This window comes from Erythrolamprus reginae, chromosome 2 (assembly GCF_031021105.1).
Source record: "Erythrolamprus reginae isolate rEryReg1 chromosome 2, rEryReg1.hap1, whole genome shotgun sequence".
NCBI lineage: Eukaryota > Metazoa > Chordata > Lepidosauria > Squamata > Dipsadidae > Erythrolamprus > Erythrolamprus reginae.
This window is the reverse complement of record NC_091951.1, coordinates 21,381,996-21,392,853: the sequence shown is the minus strand read 5'-3', so window position 1 is coordinate 21,392,853 and position 10,858 is coordinate 21,381,996. Positions and strand designations below refer to the sequence as shown.

Sequence of the window (10,858 nt, the reverse complement as noted above, 5' to 3'; positions counted from 1 at the left end):
CTGTTCTAGCCTGCATTAACAGAGGGATAGAATCAAGATCACATGAAGTGTTAATACCAGTTTATAATGCCTTGGTAAGTCCACACTTGGAATATAGCATTTAGTTTTGGTCACCATGATGGAAAAAGGATGTTGAGACTCTAGAAAAAGTTCAGAGAAGAGCAACAAAAATGATTAGGGAGACTAAAACATATGAAGAACGGTTGCATGAACTGAGTATGTCTAGTTTAATGAAAAGAAGGAATGGGAGACATGATAGCAGTGTTCCAATATCTCAGGGGATGCCACAAAGAAAAGGGAGTCAATCTATTCTCCAAAGCACCTGGGGTAGAACAAGAAGCAATGGGTGGAAACTAAACAAGGAGAGAAGTAACTTAGAACTAATAAATTTCCTGACAGTTATAACAATTAATCAGAGGAACATATTGCTTCATGAAGTTGTGAATGTTCCAAGATGATGTTTTTATTCAGATGTTGGGTAACCGTTTGTCTGAAGTAGTGTAGGGTTTCCTGCCTAAGCAGAGAGATTGGACTAGAAGATCTCCAAGGTCCCTTCCAACTCTGTTGTTGTTGTTTTTGTTAGCCTGGAATATTTCCTTTTGCAAATATTTCTTCTACTATATACAGGCTATCACTCCCTATTATGTAGACCCCATTTTCTAAACCCTGCTGCATACTGTTCATACTGAAGTCTCTGGAGACTTTACAGGTCAATTTACAGAGGAACATGGATTTTGGCATTTAGCAGATATAACATTTCTTCCTTCAGGTATGCTGGTGGCTCTTGGATGCAGACCATAGGAATGAAAATGTCTCCCTTAGAGTGTTTGGTCTAATGGTGCTACCATGTAATAAATACTTAGGAGCTGTGGGAAATCAGTCTTGAAGTTTTTGGATATAGAGAGTTTTGATTTCCACTGAGAGTCACCCTGAACAAAGACGATTGTGTCATTCTTTAAACCTTCATGAACATTTACAATTGAGAGAGTCCAGAAATATTTCGCAAGGAGAATGCTCTACTCCTCAGAACCGAATACCTTATTCCAACAGACTTGAAATTTTGGGCTCAAAAAATTTAGAGGTTCGTCGCCTTCGATGTGATCTTAATGTAGTTCATAAAATCATCGGCCACACTGTTCTACCTTATTTATTTATTTTATTTATTTATTTATTTATTTTGTCCAATACACAATGAGAGTTATAAAATACATACTAAATTACATGATGAAGGTTATAGAGGAGATACTTATAGTAAAATATATCTATGAAAGAATAGAAAAGAAGATATAGTAATAGAACATATCAATGAAAGAATAGAAGAAGAGATATAGAAATAGAAGAAAGGTATAGGAGATATAGGAGAGCAATAGGACAGCGGACAGAAGGCACTCTAGTGCACTTGTACTCGTCCTTTTCTGGCCTCTTAGGAATTTGAACAGGTCAATCGTGGATAATCTAAGGGTAAAGTGTTGGGGGTTTGGGGATGACACTATGGAGTCCGGTAATGAGTTCCACGCTTCGACAACTCGGTTACTGAAGTCATATATTTTACAGTTACTGAAGTCATATTTTTTACAGTCAAGCTTGTCAATTAATACCTCAGCTTCATATGCAACAACACACAAGCACACAATAGATTGAAACTCAATGTAAATGGCTCCAAAAGCAACACATTTGACTATTTCACTAGGCTCACTTGCAAAGTGAAAAAGGTTTTACAGCATTTATACAGTGAAAACATCTTGCAAATGCCTTAGATACGGGACAAGAGTATTTTTCTGCCGCTACCAGGAGATGGCAGTTAGATAGGCAACATATGTGCCTGAAACATGCCTGATAGAGGAGTTAAAACCATCGAGTACAGAATTGCTAGACAAGATAAGAGAGAAACAGGACTTCCTCTTTCGGAAGACTCAGGGGAGGGAGGTGGGGTGCAGAGCTGCTTTTGTGCTCTTCCCAGGACCGAAGCAGTAGCAGGAAGGTGAGTTGAGGGCAGATGGGGGGAGAGTCCGGGAGCAAGTCGGGCTGTTTGGTTCCCTCCACGGCCTGGAAGCAGAGAAGCAACCGGGCTGAAGCGCGTCAGCTGCTGGTGCTGCAGGTTCCTCCCCTGCCCAAATTTAATCCCACTGGTGCTGCACGCTGTGAAACCGGTGGCTGCAATTTTCTGCTGGTGGGAAGATTGAAAAAGTCTCAAGTTAAGGTTGATTCTCTGGGAATGGCTTCCCTCCAGAGGTTGTGGGTGCTCCATCACTGGGGGTTGTGAGAGAGTTGGGAGGGACCTTGGGGGTCTTCTATTCCGACCCCTGGGCAAACAGGAGACCCAATACCATTTCAGGCAATCGGTTAATTGTTCTCATTGTCAGGAAAATTCTCCTTACTTGTAGGTTGGTTCTCTCCTGGGTTGGTTTCCATCCGATGCTTCTCTTGCTTTCTGGTGCATTGCAAAATAAGTTGACCTCCTTCTTCTTGACCCCTCAAGTGTTGAAAGGTGGCTCTCATGTCATACCTAGTCCTTCCTTTCACTGGACTAGACAAACCCAATTCCTGCAACTCTTCTTTATATCTTTTAGCCTCCAGCCCCCTAATCATCTCTACTTCTCTTCTCTGTTCTTTTTATAGAGACTCTACTACACTTTTTTTAATATTGTGGTAATCAAAACAAGTTGCAGTAATCCTAATTGTGATCTTTCTAAAGCATCATAAATTGATACTAATACTGTTTGCTCTTTTTAGGGAATTGTTCACTATGATAGAACTTCAAGTAACTTCACAGTTACTGCTATTGAGCCACGTTGTATCTATTCTCTACTTCCTATGTGGTTTTTCTTGGCTAAGTGTACAACCTACTTTTCTCTCTCTTTAATTTCATGTTGTTGGACAGAGACCAGTGTTCAAATCTATTGAAAGTCAAGTCCAAAGTCCACAAGGAAAGTCTGAATTTGACAAAATGCAGGTGTGTGTTCATGAAGAATTCGCTGCGATGTTAAAATACATTCATGAAGATTTTAAAAATTGTCTTTTGGACTTTAGAGGTGGAAAAAAACACAGGAAAAAAGCTGGAATATAATGAAAAGTACCTTGAAAATAAAAGACAGCTTGACGATTATATTGGGATTTACAGTATAGTGATTACACTGGGATTGAGAGTGAGAAGAAAAAAGCAACAGGAACCGATTGGCATCAGAATATGCAATTAAAAATGAGGGGATAATAGTGAGAAGAGACAAAAAGGGATTGAGAATATACCTACAGTGTAGTTCCTACACAAATAATACATCCAAAAGGAAGAAAATGAGTTGTGGAAGTTATTGGTAGAAAAATAAAAGAAAGAAAAAGAAAAGATCATGACAGTGGGATTGGAAGGGAAATATTTGAAAGATTAAAAGAATGAGTGATTGACGGTGGAATGTCATAATTTTTTTTGAATTATTTTATTTAAAAATAATAGAAAAAAAGAATAAAGAAAAAAGGGAAATATATTAGATTATAGTATATCAATTGTTGGAAGGATATATAATTTGGACAATTTTTACCCCTTTTTATAACATTTGTTTTATATAAGATTTGTATAACTCACGAACGTTCTTTAATATTGAAAGAATTCAGATGATTATTGATATTTTTGGAATAATATAAGATCTTTGTAATCAATATTCTTAAAGTTGTTTATATAAGCTTATATAATTTATCAGTTGGATTTTTTGTTATGGGCAATTTAAAACGTTATTAACCACTAGATGGAATAGTAATGACAAGAATTGTATTTATTTAAATATAGAGAATGAGTTAATATTTCAAAAAGTTAGAATGTTGAAGGGAGAGATGAAAGGGGAGAAGAAATTAAAAATTTAGGGCATCTAGATATGATAGAACTAAAAAAATGATGAGTCAAGATACCAATTGAGGAGAGGGAGACATAGGGCCTAAAATCAAGAGGCATAAGAGATAATGACTATTTTTGGAAATTACGTTTTAGCGATTATTTAGGAAGAAAGTTGAATATTAGAGGTGGTAGACTCAGAGGACAAAAATAGGAGGAAGGAGGTTCGCACTGCCCCCACCCTGCTTGCCTTCTGAAAAAGTTTAAAGACTCATCTTTTTCACCAGGCCTGGGGTCATTAGACCTTTCCCCCTGACCAAGGAGTGTTTTTTAGTTTGTTTTATGAAGTGAATGATAACGCTATGTAACACAAATTTTGTTCCCAGCTTTTAAATGTTATATTCCAATTGCTTATGTCTAAAACAAATTAAAAATTGCTTACATTCATCATAAACTTCGCTTTTGTGACCTCGGCAACGAAAATTATGCATTTTTACTATAGAAACAGACGATTTTGCATCTTCTCATTTATACAGTCAGACTAAGAACACTATCTATATGCATTGCAAATTTACACAGATTGCCGAAAACTGTTCAGAAGTGTGCGGTTTTCCGAGATTTATGACTATACTGCAAATCTGTTTCACGAATCAATCCCCAAATATAGTCGCCCATCATGTTTTCGTTATACTGTATTTTCCTTGGTAACGGCGTTTAAAGTTCATAATGTCCTGGTGAAAGAGCTCGCCTTGCCCCTTTGAATAAGCTCCCATGTTCTCTTTGAACTTATCAAGATGAGCATCAAGGATATGGATTTTGAGTGACATCCTGCAGCCCATTGCAGCATAGTTTTTTATCAGACCATTGGAGCAGAAAGAGGGAGGGGAGGTGTGGATTTCCCACAGACGGGTAGGGGGGTTTCCAGCTGGTGGCTTTCAAAGGGGTGTGTGTGTGTGTGAGAGAGAGTGTTGCTTCTTTATTCCTCAAACCAGCAGAGCCATCCATCCATTTAAGCCTCAATCCTGTCTCTTTCCCTCGGAAAGGATTTTCTGTTCTATTCCGCATTCTTGAGTCTCTCTCTTCCCCGCTCCTTAAACTTAAGAAACTCACCAGGTGCTGCCCAGCCATTGACCCTCAGAGTGGAAAAAACTAATCCTACGTAGCCTCTGCTCTGACAATCTCACACTACTTACCATAGCTTACAAAACTTTCGCCAGACCCATCCTCGAATACTGCTCATCCGTTTGGAACCCATACCGCATCACAGACATTAACACCCTTGAAAATGTCAAAGATACTTCACCAGAAGAGCCCTTCACTCCTCCACTCGAAAGAGAATACCCTACAAGACTAGGCTTTAAATTGTGGGCCTAGAAAGCCTAGAACTAAGGCGCATTAAACAAGATCTAAGTATTGCCCACAAGATCATATGCTGCAACGTCTTGCCTGTCGGCGACTACTTCAGCTTCAACTACAACAACACAAGAGCACAAAACAGATTTAAACTTAATATTAACCGCTCCAAACTTGGTTGTAAAAAATATGACTTCAGTAACCGAGTTGTCGAAGCGTGGAACTCATTACTGGATTCCATAGTGTCATCTCCAAACCCCCAACACTTTACCCTTAGAGCAGTGTTTCCCAACCTTTTCTGAGCCGCGGCACATTATTCATATTTTCAAAATCCTAGGGAACACTGAACGGGGGGGACGGGGGGGGGGGCTAAAGAAAAGTTTGGACAAAAAAAATATCTTCCTCCATTTCACTCTATTTCTCCCTCCCTCTTTCTCTCTCTTCCTTCCTTCCCTTCTTTCTCTCTCTCCATCCCTCTTTCTTTCTTCCTCTCTTTTTTGCTCTCTTTCTCTCTCCCTCCTTCCCTCCCTCTATGTCTTTCTCTCTCCCTTGCTCTCTCTCTGCCTCTCTTGCTATCTCTCTTTCATTCTCTCTCTTTCTCTGTCTCTCTTGCTATGTCTCTTTCTTTCTCTCTCTATCTCTTTCTCTCTCTCTCTTTTTCTCTCTCTCTCTGTCTCTCTTGCTATCTCTTTCCCTCTCTCTCTTTCTCTGTCTCTCTTGCTATCTCTTTCTTTCTCTCTCTCTCTGTCTCTTTCTCTCTCTTGCTGTCTCTCTTTCTCTCTCTTTCTGTGTCTCTTGCTATCTCTCTTTCTCGCTCTCTATCTTTCTCTCTTTCTCTGTCTCTCTCTCTCTGTCTCTCTTGCTATCTCTTTCTCTCTCTCTCTCTCTTGCTATCTCTTTCTTTCTTTTTCTCGCTGTCTCTTGCTATGTCTCTCTTTCTCTCTCGGGCGGGGGGGCACGGGGGGCTAAAGAAAATTTTGGACAAAAAATATCTCTTCCTCCATTTCACTCTATTTCTCCCTCCCTCTTTCCTCCCCCCTCTTTCCATTGTATCTCTCCCTCCCTCTTTCCTTTCTATCTCTCCCTCCCTCTTTCCTCCCTCCCTCTTTCCTTTCTATCTATTTTCTTTCTATCTCTCTCTCCCTCTTTCCATTGTATCTCTCCCTCCCTCTTTCCTCTCTCCCTCTTTCCTTTCTATCTCTCCCTCCCTCTTTCCTTTCTATCTATTTTCTTTCTATCTCTCCCTCCCTCCCTCTTTCCTCCCTCCCTCTTTCCTTTCTATCTCTCCCTCCCTCTTTCCTTTCTATCCTTCTCTCCGTCCCTCAGCGGCGGCAAAGAAGAAGGAAGGAAGGCTGCAGAGGGCACTGAGGACAAGAGCGCTCTCTCTCCCTCGCCCTCTGACTTCCCTCCCTCACTGCTGAAGGGTCGAGCGCGGGCACGAGCGCACGCGCGGGCCCGCTGCAAGAAGTTTTTGTTTGTTTGTTTTTTTCCTTCCCCCGCCTCACGGGAGAGAGAGAGAGAAGGAAAGAGCGCAGCCAGGGAAAGCGGCTTCGAGCCGAGTGCGAACTGCAGGATGCGGCAAAGGACTCCTTGCCAACCAAAAAGGGGGTGGGGTGGTGAAGGCAAAGCCTGGGAGGCGGGGAAGGGAAGAGCGGGAGACCCCCAGACAGAACGGCTGAGGGGAAGGAAAGACGGAAGGAGGGAGGGATTGAGAAGCGAAGCCAGGGAGGGCTGAGAGAAAAGGTGAGCGGTGCGCGCGCGAGAGGGGCGGGGCGGGCATTCCAGAAACGGACGGAGAAAGCCCTTTCTCGCAGCGAATGCGCTCCCAGCCAGGGGGCTGCGAGAGAGGGCATTCTCCGTCCGTTTCGGGAAAGCCCGCCCCGGCACCGGCAGCGCCCCACCCAGCTGGAGTTTCCCTAGGAGCTCCGTGGCACACCTGGCTGTGTCTTGCGGCACACTAGTGTGCCGCGGCACACCGGTTGGGAAACGCTGCCTTAGATTATCCACAATTGACCTATCCAGATTCCTAAGAGGTCAGTAACGGGCAAGTACAAGTGCACTAGAGTGCCTTCCGTCCGCTGTCCTCTTGCTCTCCGATATCTCCTATAACTTTCTTCTATTCCTATATCTCTTCTTCTATTCTTTCACTGATATGTTCTATTCCTATATCTTCTCTTCTATTCTTTCTTAGATATAATTTACTATGAGTATGTCCTCTATAACCTTCATCATGTATTTTACTATGTGTATACCCTTAAAACCCTCATTGTGTATTGGACAAAATCAATCAATAAAAATAAAACAAATAAAACTCCTATGGTAGAAAGGGGTGGGTGGATGCGGGGAAGAAATAGTGTTAAAAGCAGGAAGTGACCTAAACACATTTTACAACTCTTCTTCCTAGAAGCCATTCTAGGAATAGACATCTCAGTCAATTTAACCCTTAGAGAGAATTATCCCTGGTAATTGGGTTTAGGCCACTTCCTGCTTTTAACACTATTTCTCCCCCGCATCCACCCACCCCTTTCTACCATAGGAGTTTTTTCCACTCTGAGGGTCAATGGCTGGGTAGGACCTGGTGAGTTTCTTAAGTTTAAGGAGCAGGGAACACTATTTCCCCCCACTATTTCCATCAATGCATAAACTGTGTTTCCCCGAAAATAAGACATATCCAGAAAATAAGCCCAACAGAACTTTTCAAGACATGCATAATAAGCCCCCCCAATACTTTCCTGGAGCCGCTCTTTCTCTGGCGGGAATTTTTGGCTGGGAGAGCGAGGGCAAGCGAGAGACAGCTGCACACACACACACCGCAGGACTAGTTAAGCTCGTCTGGACTCTGATTATGAAAGTTTGAAACACGCTCCTGCCTGTGAAGAACAGGAGGCAAGCATTGATTCCTTCATCGCAGATAGGAGCATGTTTCAAAAGACTGCTGAAGGCAGCCCAGAGCAGCTGAGCCAGTCCAGCAAGGGAGGGAGGGAGGGAGGGGGCGGAAAGAGGCTGAGCCGAAAGGGACGGTGACAGGGACGTCTGCTTCTCAAGCCCTGCGCTCATCTGGGCTCTGCCTACGTCAATTTGAAATGCCTCCTGCTCACTCACTGCCGTGTTTATCAACCTTTTTTCTCCAGGGGAACCCTTTGGTGTCATCAGATTTCTGGCGGAACCTGTACCGTGTACTGGTACTGTTTATGTCCCTCCAAGGTGAGCCCCCAATTTATTTCAATCTAAAGAACATCAGGCTCAGTAGTGTCAGCTTCATCTAACTTTTGTTTTTTAATAAATCAGTCCAGGTTAGCGGTAAATAAGGTTCAAGAGAGAAGTGTATTTAATAGAAAAGTGAACACAAAAATAAGGGGGAAATATCAGAAGCAATGTGAGAAAATATTATTTTACTGAAAGGATAGTAGATGCTTGGAACAAACTTCCAGCAGATGTGGTTTGTAAATCTACAGGAACTGAATTGAAACATGCCTCGGATAAACATAGATCCATCCTAAGATAAAATACAGAAAATATTATAAGGGCAGACTAGATGGACCATGAGGTCTTTTTTTTGTCATCAATCTTCTATGTTTCCATGCATCCCCCAAAAAAGGGCCTTCCCAGTGGTGGCCCCTTCTTTATGGAACATCATCGCCCCAGGAATACAATTCCTCCTGACCTTGTTGCTTATCCAAAAAGCCCCTCAGACATGATTTTGTCAGCTTGTCTGGAGACCTTGAATAGGGATGGAACCAATCAAGTAGTTGACCTGAGTGTGTTGTTGCCAGCATTGCTGAGGCATCGTTTTGTGTTGCAGTTTTTAATGTTGGAAACCACCCAGAGTCACTGGGATTTGGGCAGACCTACCAGTATGGGCACAATCACCATCTGAGCCAGTCCAGCAAGTGAGGGTGGCCTCCTGTTCACTCCCTGGCTTGGGACTCTTCACCCTCCATCTCCCTCCCTTCAGACGGGGGGGGGGGATGCAGGCGAGGGTGGTGCATTGGGAGCCCTGAAGGACACGGATCCTCCTCCGCCTCTGGCTCCTGAGCAAAGCGGGAGGGGAAATACCACCGAGCTGACAGCCAAACTTCCTTGTCTTTTCCAAACCTGCTTCCCACACACAGGAGATCTTTCTCCCTTCAAAATCCGGCCAGAAATGAGTGTTCATGAGACTCTTGGAGCGAAAGGGAAAAGATTTATTGCATTTAGTCAAAAGGTTCCTGCTGGTGCTTTTCTCTCGTGCCCTCTTCCCCCCTCCTCACTACAGAGAGAGAGGGGGACACGCGCCAGAGAGGTGAACCAGGAAGTGCATAGCCGGCTGCTTCTGCCACTGAGCTCTGCTGGGAGTTTGGCTGTCAGCTCTTCCTCAGGCAGCGCTCAAGAGTTTCTTTCTCCTACCGCCGGACGGGGGTCAGTGGATACAACATCAGGAATGCGACGGAACTCCATGTCCCATGTAGGATGGGTGACCTGCCCCCACCCTGTTTCGCTCTGCCCTGCCGAACCTGCCACCTCTAAATTGTGTCCCACCGCGAGACGGGCATCATACTGGTACTGGAGTTTGGCAGCTCTGTGTGGTGTAGGTTGGTCTCTTTAGAGCAGTGTTTCCCAACCTTTTTTGAGCCGCGGCACATTCATATTTTCAAAATCCTGGGGAACACTGAACGGGGGTGTGTGGGGTGGCGGCTAAAGAAAAGTTTTGACAAAAAAAAATCTTCCTCCATTTCGCTCTATTTCTCCCTCACTCTTTCTCTCTCTTCCTTCCTTCCCTTCTTTCTCTCTCTCCATCCCTCTTTCTTTCTTCCTCTCTTTTTTGCTCTCTTTCTCTCTCCCTCCTTCCCTCCCTATATGTCTTTCTCTCTCCCTTGCTCTCTGCCTCTCTTGCTATCTCTTTCATTCTCGCTCTTTCTTTCTCTCTCTTTCTCTCTCTCTTTCTCTCTCTTTCTCTCTCTCTCTGTCTCTCTCTGTCTCTCACTCTCTCTTGCTAGCTCTCTTTCTTTCTTTCTCTTTCTCTTTCTCTCTCTCTCTGCCTCTCTTGCTATGTCTCTCTTGCTCTCTCTCTCTCTCTCTCTGCCTCTCTTGCTATGTCTCTCTTGCTCTCTCTCTCTTTCTCTCTCTTCCTTTCTTCTCTGCGGAGGCCGGCAAAGGTTTTTCTTATTTTAAATGTTCCGGGTGGCAGGGGCACGCACACACACCCGACATTCCAAATCCTGCCTCAGCTGTGAGAAGAACGCCTGCCCCGCCTGTCCTGCAGCCCTTTCGCTGACAGCCTGGGACAAAAGCGCTCGGTGAAGGGACTGCAAGAGGGACCGGGCGGGCGTTAGCAGCCGGATGAGGAGGACGAGAAGCCACCCCCAATCCCCCCCTTCCCTGGGTGCCTTCCAAAGGCCCCTGGAAAAAGGCAGGAGGTAGCAACGAGGCGCGAGGACAAGCAGGCAGCTTGGCGGAGGGGAAGCGCTGACGGGCTCTCCTCCTTCCCCACCCCCGCGCTTCTCTCCCGCCCTGGCTTTTGCTTCGCCCGCAGATTTCCCCGCAGTTCAAAAGGAGGCAAGAGGTGGCCTGGATGAAATTGCGGGGAAATCATGGGGCGAAGCGAAAGCCAGGGCGGGAGAGAAGCGCGGGGGTGGGGAAGGAGGAGAGCCCCTCAGCGCTTCCCCTCCGCCAAGCTGCCTGCTTGTCCTCGCGCCTCGTTGCTAC

At 44.4% G+C, this 10,858-nt stretch overlaps 1 pseudogene; it reads left to right on the top strand.

Annotated features, from left to right (window-relative positions):
- The first annotated feature begins 2,757 nt into the window (after window positions 1-2,757).
- LOC139159896 (zinc finger protein 208-like) overlaps window positions 2,758-10,858 on the top strand; it is a 46,232-nt pseudogene continuing 38,131 nt past the window's right edge.